Here is a 13014-nt window from a genome sequence, read left to right on the forward strand (position 1 = left end):
CATTTCCCACAAGCATTTCTCACATTAAAAAAGCCTAACATAATTGCCCTGTTGTTGTTGCCCGGCGGAAAAGGTGTCAAAAGCCAAGTGGCTATATCATTTATTTTAACAGCCACCACCAGCAGTCATTTAGTGGGGGTCATTGAACCGGGTTTGTGTTTCTTAAATGTGGCTTGCATAATATCAGGTGTATATTTGAGTCAGTGAGTATGTCTGTGTATGTGTGAGTAATTTGATATTTTTGGCAGTCCCAAAAACAAAAAAAAAAATAAATTTAAGGCCTTATTCTCTTTATAGCGGTAAAATTCTTGCTCAAAACTCTTGTCTTTGACTCTCCCCCTGTTTCTTATTTTTGTCATTCATTTCCAAAGGCATGGTGGTATGTCACATTAAAGCAATTAAGAGATCAGGTTTGTTGCCTAAGTCTTTTGTTTCTGCTTTACTTTTTAACAATGAGAATGAGTTCTGCTGTTGGTGGTGGGAAAACAAATAAAAATAACAACAACAATAAAACCAAAGACATTTGTTGCTTTATGATTCAACATACAAAACAATTTGGGGATGATGATCATGTCAATGAACGTCATCAACACAATGACGATGCCAATAAGAAAAAGAAAACCCAAGGGCCATTGACCTTCTCATCTTGCACAACACAATGGTTGTGGAGAGCCATAATGGTAACCTGGCGGCCACTTGTTGTTCTTGTTGTTGCTGCATTATAAAGAGTAAGAGTGATTTCACAAGGTAACTAACAAGAACAACAGCAGCAGCAACAACAACAACATTATCATGATAATGATCATAATAACCTGCATTGGGGGAAAGGCAAAGAAGAGTTCTAACCAATAATGAAGATCATTGGTGGTTGGTAGGTTTGGTTTGGTTGAATAACCTTTTCACGCCAAATGATTCTGATGCAGCACCACACCAAAGCCCAGTATCATGCATGATATGATAGTTGCTTTAATTTGTTGTTGTATTTATAGTTTATGGCAAGGAGTTGGACTGGTTTTGTGGATCTTTTTCCACATAAAATGTAAGAAAAAGAAAAACCTGTGTTGAAGGGGGTAGGGGGGAAGTGTTTGCTTAGAAGTTAGAATAAGCCTTGGTTTTGTTACTCCAAACCCTACACGTGTTTTTATTCCCTGTTTCCCGGTGTGTATGTGTGTGTGTGTTTTCTTTCATGCTGCAGTAAGATTCACTTTTTTTGTCTGCGGTGACGTGGTTACCATGGCTTGGTTGCTACAATTTCCTCTGCTTTGTTGTCACTTTTAAATGCAGCTAAAAGTTTATTGACTTCGTTATGTTTTTGTTCTCCCCTGTCTTGGTGTTGGTATCAAAACCATAACCCTGGACACTAGACAACAACACCAAGGGTTAGTGGCCGCCAGCCCAACTATTTGAGAGCAAGATCGAAGAAGAACAACAAGCTCTAATCTTGTCTTTTATGTAAAGAAAATGTATTTTTCAAATGAAAATGAAAACGCAAAGAGACGACGCCTCATCATTATCGTCAGTGAGGAACAAAACAAACACTGTACCTGTTGGGAGATCATAATGATGCTAAAGTCTTGAAGAGGAAAGCACTTATAAGATAGTATGAGGAGTAAAAAGAAGACTTAACTGCAAGTATAAGAAAATTCTAGTCATAGTTTATACGAGATTTCCTAGAGTTCAAAGACATTTGTTGTTTGGTTGCTGGGTAAGAACAAACGCTGAAAAGGGTTAATGGCCTCTTGAAGAAAAGTGAATGAACGAACTTGGATTGGATTGTGGCATGGATGGAGGATGTTTTCTATTTCGTTTTCTTCATTTGTTGCTTACAATAGGTGATTATGATGTTCTAACTAGCGTTTTTTTTGTGGTGGAGGTTGAGGTTGAGCTTAACAAGAAAGACTTAAACATGAGGAGCAGCGATAAGAATTTCTCGAAAACTAAAGTAGAATTTGGATAAAATAAGTAAAATATACAAATTTCGGTATCATATGTATTTGCAAATTATGAAAAATATTTCTCAAATGTCTTAAAATTACATTATATTAATTATTAATAAAATTAAATAAATTTATATTAAAACAATTATTTAAAACTTAAAAAAAAATATTTTGTAAATTTAAATTTTTTTTTATCGAAAATCAAAAGAAGATATTTATTTGAGAATTAAAATAATATTTTTTTTTTCAAATTTCCTAAAAATATTTATTATTAAATTAAAAAAAGTTATATAAAAATTAAAAACAAAAAAAAAAAAAAAACATTTTATTTGAAAATTAAAAAAAATATGTTTTTAAATAAAAAAATCGAACATTTAAAAAAATTTTATTTGAAAATGAATTAAAATATTTTTCGAATTTTATAAAAATATTTATTAGTAAATTAAAAACAGTCTTTATATCGACACCTCCAAATAATAGTATGCTAAGTCTAAAAAGTGAGTTTTGCGGGAGAAGCTCTCAAAGTTTGGAAATTTTTTTGAACTTCAGTACTATGCTAAGTCAATATTTGTTTATAACTTCTGTTCGCATTGACCGATCATTACCAAAATTAGACAGAATTTAAGTTAAAAGACGTTCGACACCTACAAATAATAGTTTGCTAATTCTGAAAAGCGAGATCTGCAGGACAAGCTCTAAAAGTTTGGAAAGTTCTTTGACCTTCAGTACTATGCTAAGTAAATATTTGTTTATAACTTCTGTTCGGATTGTCCGATTATTACCAAAATTTGACAGAATTTAAGTTAAAGGACGTTAAATATAAAAATGTAAAGAACTTGAATACATGCTAAGTCGACTTAGCATACTATTGTTTGGAGGCGTCGATATGGAAATTAATAAATTATTTTTTTATTTGAGATTAAACAATATATTTTTAACTTTCTTAAATATATTTTGCTTTTCAAAATAGTCAGGCTTAATCCCATAGTCGTGATACTGATATTTTTCAAATATCTTAAAAATATGTTTTAGATAATTACACAAATATTTTATATTAAAATAAAAAATCATTTGAAAATTAAAAAATATTTTTTAAATTTCAAAAATATATTTTTGTTCGAAAATTAAAAGAAAATATTTATTTGAAAATTAAAAAAATATATATTTTTCAAATTTCAGAAAAATATTTATTATTAAATTAGAAAAAATTATATGAATATTAAAAAAAAAGTATTTTATTTGTAAATTAAAAAAAAAACATTTTATTTGAAAATTAAAAAAATATGTTTTTAAATAAAAAAATTAAAATTTTAAAAAACATTTCATTTGAAAATTAATGAAAATATTTTTCGAATTTTATAAAAATATTTATTAGTAAATTAAAAAAATTCTTTATATGGAAATTAATAAATTATATATATTTTATTGAGAATTTAAAAGAAAATATTTATTTGAAAATTAAAAAATTTATATTTTTCAAATTTCATAAAAATATTTATTATTAAATTAAAAAAATATATGACAATTAAAACAAAAGTATTTTATATGAAAATTAAAAAAAAACATTTTATTTAAAAATTAAAAAAATATGTTTTAAATAAAAAAATCGAAAATTTAAAAAACATTTCATTTGAAAATTAATGAAAATATTTTTCAAATTTTATAAAAATGTTTGTTGGTAAATTAAAAAAATTATTATATGGAAATTAATAAATCATATATTTTATTTGAGAATTTAAAAGAAAATATTTATTTGAAATTTAAAAAAAATATATTTTTTTTAAATTTCAGAAAAATATTTATTATTAAATTAATATATATATATATATATATATATATATATATATATATATATATATATATATATAATACAATTAATAGTAATTTATATGAAAATTAAAAAAACATTTTATTTGAAAATTAAAAAATATGTTTTTAAATAAAAAAAAATCTAAAATTTAAAAAAAAATCATTTGAAAATTAATGAAAATATTTTTTCGAATTTTATAAAAATATTTATTGGTAAGTTAAACAAATCTTTATATGGAAATTGATAAATTATATATTTTATTTGAGAATTTAAACAATATATTTTTTAAACTTTCTTAAATATATTTTGCTTTCCAAAATAGTCAGGCTTAATCCCATAGCCGTAATACTAATAAATTAAAGTTGTTTTTAATGGCATATTAAAACAACGACTATGGGATTAAGCCTGACTATTTTGAAAAGCCAAATAGAAGTCTCCATCCCAAATAAAAAACACCAACCCTCCTTTCTTAAATAAACTTTTTAGAAAATTAAAAAAAAATATTTTCGTAAAACGTAAAAAATATTTTATTTAAAAATTAAAAAAATATATTTTTTCAAATTTCTTTAAAAACATTTTTACGATATATTGTGGGACATTTCTAAGGAAGGGTTTGAGTTTGATATTATACTCCAATTAAGCAAAACTTATTAGTTGCACTATGGTGCTCCATTAGTAAATAATTAATATTTTTTTAATATTTAAAAAAATTGAGAATTTTTTCCAAAGAATGTATATTTAAGGTTTTGTTTTTTTATAGCCATAATAGATCTGAGAAAAATGAAACAAGTTTGCACTTATTTCCTAAGAAATTGATGAAATTATGCAAATTTTCTTCAAATGTGAATTTATGAAATATTTTACAAAAAAATGTTTTGGAATATTTTTAAAGAAGCAATGTCCGAACTTTTGCTGTTTTCCCAGTGTCCCAGGGATCTGAGAATTATTAAAAAATGTTTCCATTTTTCCCAGATGGTTTTTTAGGAAATTATTAAAAAAATATTTAAAAAACAAAAAAAAAAAATATTTTTTAGAAATATTTCTTTTCTTAAACTAAATTTTTAAATATGTTTCCCATAAATCCCATAAGTGTTTGTTTAATGATATTTTGGTCTCTCATTATTTTCTTTGCCAATGAGGTGAGCTTTCTTGAACTCTCTTTGGCATATAAAACAATATTTCTCGTTCTGTTAAAGTGAAGCATGTGTCTTAAGTCTTTTGTTTATTTTAGGAAATAGTGCTAATGAAAACGAACTACAGTACGGACTGTATAAATTGATCCAAAATTTAAAAAGTTTTAACGAAATTCTTCAAGTGGTTATTTATTTAAGGTTTAAATTTTATTGAGATGGAGCTTTAAGCCACTATCTTTCCTCTGACTTTGATATCGTATATACATATTTTTTTAATTTTAGTGGGTTTGGCATTTATAAGGTTTTTCTAATTTTTTTTTTTTATATTTTTCCAATTCAAATTTATTTTTAAATTTTATTTTTCATTTTTGATGAATTTGTTCCAGGGTTTTAAATTTTATATATTTTTTTTTAATTTTTCCAATTTTCAAAATTATGTTTTATATTAATTTTATTTCTAAATTTAATTTTTTATTTTTATAGATCTCATATATATTTTACATTTTATAAATTGTGTGATTACATTATTTACATTTATTATTCCAATTTTTTTTTTATTTTCTAACTGAAATATTTTTAAATACTTCTAAATTTTAACTTGTTCATTGTGGTGAATTTTTCCAGGAATGGTTTCAGTATTTAAAAATTTCATAATAATATTTTATTGTTAATTTCCCTGTTTTTCATAAGAAAAATTTTCTAAATTTTTCCAAATTTTCAAATCCAAAAATACATATCTATTCTCTGTGAGCCCCTGTCTATTTATATTTTGCATTATTATTATTATTATTTGTTGCTATTATTTTTATTGTTGTAGTGGTTTTTTATTTTGTTTTGCTTTGAAACCTGACATGATATGGCAAAAAGTCATTTCAAGTCAAAGTCAAGGTTTTCAAATAAAACAAAAAGCAAGTTTTTAGCTTTACGTTTTGAAAAAAAATAAATAAAATGTGAGCAATTTGTTTTCTCATTCAGTATTGCTGTTGTTGTTGCTGTTTTAAAACAAAACGTAATTTGCACAGAGAAAACCTGTTTTCTAATTCTATAGATAATATTTTGTGAAAAAAAAGTAATACAACAATAACAGAAAAAAAAAACAAAGTTTATAAACAAATGATGATGAACGACGACAACGTTTTTGGAGAGAGGAGATGTTACAAAATGCTGTTGCTATAGTGATTAATAATGATGATGCTGATGAGTAAACTGAATGAATGCTGAACAAAAAAATATATAAAAAACACGTTACGGAAAAATATTCCCCTTAAAATATAAATGAAAGTAAAATGCTTAATTGTTTATGGTTAAGAAAAAAAGCAATTAAATTTTTGTGATTTCTGGGAAGGAAGTGTGCAGCCAAATTGTAAGTTTTTTATTGTTCTTTATGGAAACATAATCAATCTTATTGTTTTCCTTTTTTGGGGTATATACGTTTAGTTTATTTTTAGTTATGAAATGTTATGTAATACTCGCATTTGGTAGCTTATTTAAAACATGTGTGCTGTGAGTCAGAATTAATATATTTATTTTTAAATTTAAGTTTTTTGTTATGAAAGAATGTTGTATTCATGGTGTAAGAAAGAAGGTGATACAATAATACCAACTGATGTCTTCATTTGCTGTCAAAACATATTTTTAATCAAAAATAAATAACAAATATTTCGCTTCTATAAAAATATTTGTGTACAACATCTTTGTTTAAGCTTCGCGAATAATATTTTAACGTTTTCTTCTAACTTTTGTGGATTTTTCGCGCAAAAAAAATTGACAGCAAATGAAGACTACAACCTAACGTCAACTATTGGATCACCTTGTTAAATTCGCCTTGGTTGTATTTAAATTTCGTTTGAGAGAACTTTTTTTATATGTGGAGTTGTGTGTAAAATTATAGGATTGAAAAGTTCGGTGATGGTGGGAATTTTTTGGGTCTCTTGTCTTTTCTTTAATGTTTGTGTCCCAAGTCTTTTGTAATGAAAATTCTTCAAAGTCTCCACATCTGCCCTTAATGTTTGTTTACTAAGTCTTTTGATTTTTCTCTCTGAGATTCATTTAAATTAAGAATATTTTTCATTTAATGTTAAAGCTTGTGTTCTAAGTCTTTTATTTTTTATATAAAATAAGAAGAATATGTATCATTAAATTGTAATGTTTAGGTCCCCACTTATATATTGTTGTGTATGTCATTATTTCATTGGTTATAACAGTTTTCTCATAAGCTCTCTCTAACTCTCTGAGATATTAATATGTTTACATTTCTCCTTATTCTAAGCTAGTGTTTGTGTCCTAAGTCTTTTGTGTTGTTTGTAAGTTTTTTGAGAAAATAAAACGAAGTTTCCCGAAGTCTCTAAAGTCCTCTTTAGTTAAAGGAAATATTTCTTCCCAATTTAAATTTAAGTTTGTTTCTTAAGTCTTTTGTGCAGTTCAAAGACCTATTTATTTTAGTAAATTATTTTTAATATTTCAATCATTGTTTCTTTAGTTTTTTAACACAAATACAATATACAGTATTTAAAATATTACGAGTAAAAAAAATATTGAAAAATATAAAAAAAATATTTTGCTACTAAACATTAAAGATATTTTTAATTAAAATATTAAAAAAAAAATGTTTTCATGAAAAAATTAAAAAATATATATTTTTTATTAATAAATATAAAAATATTTTTTTCTGAAGCAATTTAAAAATATTTTTTTATTAAAAAAATAAAAATATTTTGTATTGAAAAAAATTTTAAAAAATGCTTTATAAAAAAATATATATATTTAAAAATATTGCATTTATTGTTTCTTTATATTTTAAAAATATTGCGAATAAAAAATATATTTTATTGAAAAATATAAAAAAATATGTTGCTACTAAAAATTTAATATTTTTTTAATTAACATATTTAAAAAAATTGTTTTTATGAAAAAATTAAAAAAATATTTTTAATTAGTAAATTTAAAAATATTTTTTTATTAAAAACATAAAAATATTTTTTATTGAAAAAAATTTTAAAAAATACTTTATTAAAAAATATTTTTATTAACAAATATTTTTCATTAAAAATATTTAAAAATATTTTCTTTTAAAATGATATTAAAAAATAATTGTTATTGAAAAAATATTGAAAAAATATTTTTAAGAAAAATAAATATTTTATGATAAAAAATATTAAAAAAAAAACAATATTTTTTACTTTAAATTCTATAATTATTTAAAAAATTTACAAACAAAAATCAATTGGATAATAACAAAATATTTTCAATATATATTTTATTTTTATTTTATGTGCTATTTTCGTTTAATAAACAGACTCTCTCTCGTTAATTTCTTTGCCAATGAGGAGAGAGCTTTCTCAAACTGTCGTTGACATAACCCAACAATGCTTCTCCTTGTGTTGAAGTGAAGCATGTGTCTTAAGTCTTTTGTTTGAGTTTGTTTATTTTAAGAAATTGCACTAATTGGAAAGAACTACAGTACGGACTAAATAAATGCAATTTCTATTTTAAATATTAAAAAAAAAAAATAAAATGGAAATTGTGAAAAAAATAAAAATATTTTCCAAAAAAAAAACAATCACAACAAATAAAAAAAGATTCTATTAAAAAAATGTTTCATAAAATCAACATATAAAAAAAAAATAAAATAGAAATTGTGAAAAAAGTGAAAAAATATTTTCCAAAAAAAAAAAATCACATCAAAATATAAAAAAAGATTCCAAATTTAAAAAAAAATGTTTCATAAAATCACAAAAGAAAAACAAGAAATTAAAAGACGAAAACTGCTGAATTTATTATATAATTTAATTATAGAAAAATTTACTGTAGGAATAAATATAAAACGAAAAAGAAGAAAAGAAAATATAACAAAAAATATTATTTCCAATGTTACTTGAATATTTAAATAAAAAAATAAACATTTAGAATTTAAAAATATTTAAAAAATAAAGAGACAATATTATAAATTTAAAAAAAAATTATTTCGGAAAACTATGCAAGTCCCAAAAATATATATATAATATAAATATATATATATATAAATGCATTTTCAGTTTTTTTTATTTAATTTTAATATTTTGTTTATAGTAATTTGCAAATGTGTAAATTTAAAATTTAATTTAAATACATTTAAAATTAAAAAAAAATAAATTTGAAATATATGTAAAATTATTTTGGAAAATAGCGAAGATTTCGGAAAACTATGCAAGTCCCAAAAACTATATATACGATATTTTATTTATAAATACATTTTCAGTTTTTTATCTAATTTTAATATTTTGTTTATAGAAATTGCAAATGTATAAATTTAAAATTTAATTTAAATACATTTAAAATTAGAAAAATTAAATCTGAAATATATCTAAAGTTTCTGATAAATGGTGTGTTTTTGAAGTCACAATTTTTTAATTTTTAACTAGACCCAACTTTTTATAAAAAAATATAATTTTTAATTATTTACAAATCTACCATTTTCAATTTCCAAATAAAAGACATTTTTGAACATTTAAAATTCTTAGTTAAAATGTTCAAAAATGTCTTATATTTGTAAATTAGATTTTTCAGAAATTAAAAAGTGTCATGAAAAATTGCACAAAATAATTTTATTAATTAATTTCTTAATTAATTTTTATTTTTTACGAAAACAATTTTTTAAATATTAAGTATCCAATTTTTAATTAAATTATTCTGCAAACAATTTTCATTGAAAATGCTCAAAAATTGTCTCAAAATTATGAGCTATGTTAATGGTCAAAAAGTCCCAGTATGTTTGTGTCTTAAGTCTTTCTCTTCCCATCGTTTATATACATAAACATAAAAGTTCTTAAATGGTTCTCAAAATCTAAGAATTTTGTTAATTTTATCTTTCCAATGTTTGTGGCTTAAGTCTTTCTCTTCCCATCGTTTATAATATTAAAGTTCTTAAATGCTTCTCAAAATCTCAGAATATTAATTATTAATTTTTCCAAGTTCCGCTTTTGCGCCTTAAAGTCAATTTGTTTACAAATACAACAAAAACATACTAAGCCTAGGCTTTACTTTGCCTAGCGATCTTTAAGGAAATAGTTTTTCTATTGCCAAATCTCACTTACCATTTTTATTTTGTTTTTAATCCATATTGTTAATCCATAAGTGGTAATCCATTTGGCTTTAACAGGTTAATCCATAAAAGTGGTGATAAGACCGTCGTTGATGAATTTGTTAAACTCCTCTGTGAATTTTGCGAGATACAGGAAAAACAAACACTTGTTCTAACACTCTTTTCTCTCAACTTCTTCTTTTTAAAGAAATTTATTTTCTTTCAATTTAAAAATTTTCAATATTTTTAAATAATATCTTCGCATTTAATTTAGCATTCTTTGTTTTGCTCTTTGTTTAAATATATTTAGAATATTTCCCAGTTTTTGTTATTGCTTTAATATTTTTGTGTTCCACCTGTTGTTTGTTGAAGTCTCACTTTATATAAAAATATGCAATTTTTTTGTTTACTTGGGCTTATAAATATTTAATATTTTTTTCTTTGTTATATTTAACTTTTACATTCTTTTTTTACAAACAAATTACAACACTTTTCTCCCTCTTTATTTATATTTTCTGTGTGCGTTTTTTCTTCTTCTTACAACTTTTTTGCTTATTAATATTTCTTTCTTTATAATGCATGTGGGGGAATGGATGGTTTTGTTACTTTGTGTAATAAATTTAGAATTTCTGTTTGTTGGTTTGTTTCTGTGTTACGCTACCGTATGTGTCGATCGCGTTGTTGCTTACGGAAAACTGATTCACGGAGTGATGAGTCGTGTTTCAACTTCAATGTCGAGCCGTGTTATGAGGAGACTTCTGAAAGTATTTAGGCAGCAACTCATGGTTAGACTTTTTCTTCTTACCCACAATAACGCACACACAGACAAATAAATAAAGACGTACACTTGGCAGAGAACAAATGTACTCCTCTTCTTAACACGCAAACACACATACACACACTACTACACCAGGAGAAAGAAAACCCACTGTCTCTTTTGCCACAAGCAGCAGGCTACCACAGATTTCAGGTGTTGTTCTAAAACACATTTGTTCTGTAGCTAGTAGCGTGAGTGGCGAGCGTATGGCTCAGCTTAGCTCTAAGCCACACTCATCACTTGTTGTTATTTGAAGAACAGCAAATAAAAGGTGTGTGTATGTGTACCTTTCATTTGTTCTAAGGCAAGAGAGTGTTAAAGCCAGCATTCCCACACACAAACACCTTACATTCCTTTACTCCAAAGAACAGTTCTAATACCACTCCACTCACCTTGTCATTTTTGTAAACATTTTGTTTGCTCTTTTCACTCTCGTTTTGTAAAAGCCTCTCTTCCACTTACTTTTTTTTTGTTGTTAAGTGGCTTACCAATACTGGCAAATGTTAATTGCAAATTGTGTAACTTCGTTTCTATGGCTAGGTTCTGTTAGATTTTTTTTAAGCGATACATTCTCCTACAGGTCTCTCCGCCGCTGTTTACTAGTTTTAAAATATTCTGCAAATTGTGAGAGCACAGAACTCAACTCAGTTTCTGATTGGTTGTCTTGTTGTAAAATTTATGGATTCTTTTATTTTTGCAGAGATTTTTGTCAAGTAGTAAATTTACATGCCAAGCATCCAGACATCATCAATGTATGCTTATATGTAGGTATGTACATGGGTACGCACATCTGTGTAATGAATGAGGATCATTAGAGGTTGATTATTACATTTTAATAATCTAAATGGGGAAATATCATTCATCAGCTTATTGTCGATTACACTGGGTTCTGCAAGCCTAGGAAGGGAAAACAGAAAAAAATTAAAAAACTTTTTGCTCGAATATTAGGTTTCTGAAGAATTGTCCTAGAAGACTATACACGGTGCGCCTGAACAAATTTTAAAGGGAATGTGCTTATACCTGGGAAGTTTTTGCGGATTCTGAAACTACAATTTTCATAGATGAGAAAAATCAAAAAATACGATTTTGCTTGGAAACGGCAGGTCCTATCGAAATAGGACTACAGAAAATGTTGTAGCAGTGAAAATTCTCTACAAGATTAACCTTCATGATATTTTCGTAGGTCTGGCCATTTTTGAGATATAGAAGTTCAAATTGGGACAATGCACTGAAGGTATCACCTTCAAAGTTCACATTTTTATACCAAATTACAAAGCCCTATCTTAAAAATTGCGAGCTGTACCTTCATATCGAGCTTTATCTGGATATCGGTCCGTCCGGACAAGGTTATATCGACATAGAATTTCACCCTGATTAAGAATATGTATACTAAAATAATTTTTGGAGCTACCAAAGACCACAATAAACGGAGATTTTTTAAATGATTTTTGGAGCTAGTCAAGACCACAATAAACGTGGATTTTTAAATAATTTTTGGAGCTACTCACGACCACAATAAACGTGGATTTTTAAATAATTTTTGGAGCTACTCAAGACCACAATAAACGTGGATTTTTAAATAATTTTTGGAGCTACTCAAGACCACAATAAACGTGGATTTTTAAATAATTCTTGGAGCTACTCAAGACCACAATAAACGTGGATTTTTAAATAATTTTTGGAGCTACTCAAGACCACAATAAACGTGGATTTTTAAATAACTTTTGGAGCTACTCAAGACCACAATAAACGTGGATTTTTAAATAATTTTTGGAGCTACTCAAGACCACAATAAACGTGGATTTTTAAATAATTTTTGGAGCTACTCAAGACCACAATAAACGTGGATTTTTAAATAATTTTTGGAGCTACTCAAGACCACAATAAACGTGGATTTTTAAATAATTTTTGGAGCTACTCAAGACCACAATAAACGTGGATTTTTAAATAATTTTTGGAGCTACTCAAGACCACAATAAACGTGGATTTTTAAATAATTTTTGGAGCTACTCAAGACCACAATAAACGTGGATTTTTAAATAATTTTTGAAGCTACTCAAGGCTACAATAAACGTGGATTTTTAAATAATTTTTGGAGCTACTCAAGACAACAATAAACGTTGATTTTTAAATAATTTTTGGAGCTACTCATGACCACAATAAACGTGGATTTTTAAATAATTTTTGGAGCTACTCATGACCACAATAAACGTGGATTTTTAAATAATTTTTGGAGCTACTCAAGACCACAATAAACG

The 13014-nt window shown here is 25.3% G+C and overlaps 1 protein-coding gene across 1 annotated transcript in view; it reads right to left on the reverse strand.

The window, feature by feature from the left end:
• Positions 1-10983, reverse strand: part of Blimp-1 (PR domain zinc finger protein 1) — a 53137-nt gene extending 42154 nt beyond the window's left edge. Inside the window, exon 1 of the mRNA XM_073986307.1 lies at positions 9953-10983. The gene's annotated coding sequence lies outside the window, so the exon portion shown is untranslated. The remainder of the gene's footprint in view (positions 1-9952) is intronic.
• Between the last annotated feature and the right edge of the window lie 2031 nt (positions 10984-13014).

This window comes from Musca autumnalis, unplaced genomic scaffold (genome assembly GCF_047663935.1).
Source record: "Musca autumnalis isolate F117 unplaced genomic scaffold, ASM4766393v1 scaffold_4, whole genome shotgun sequence".
Taxonomy (NCBI): domain Eukaryota; kingdom Metazoa; phylum Arthropoda; class Insecta; order Diptera; family Muscidae; genus Musca; species Musca autumnalis.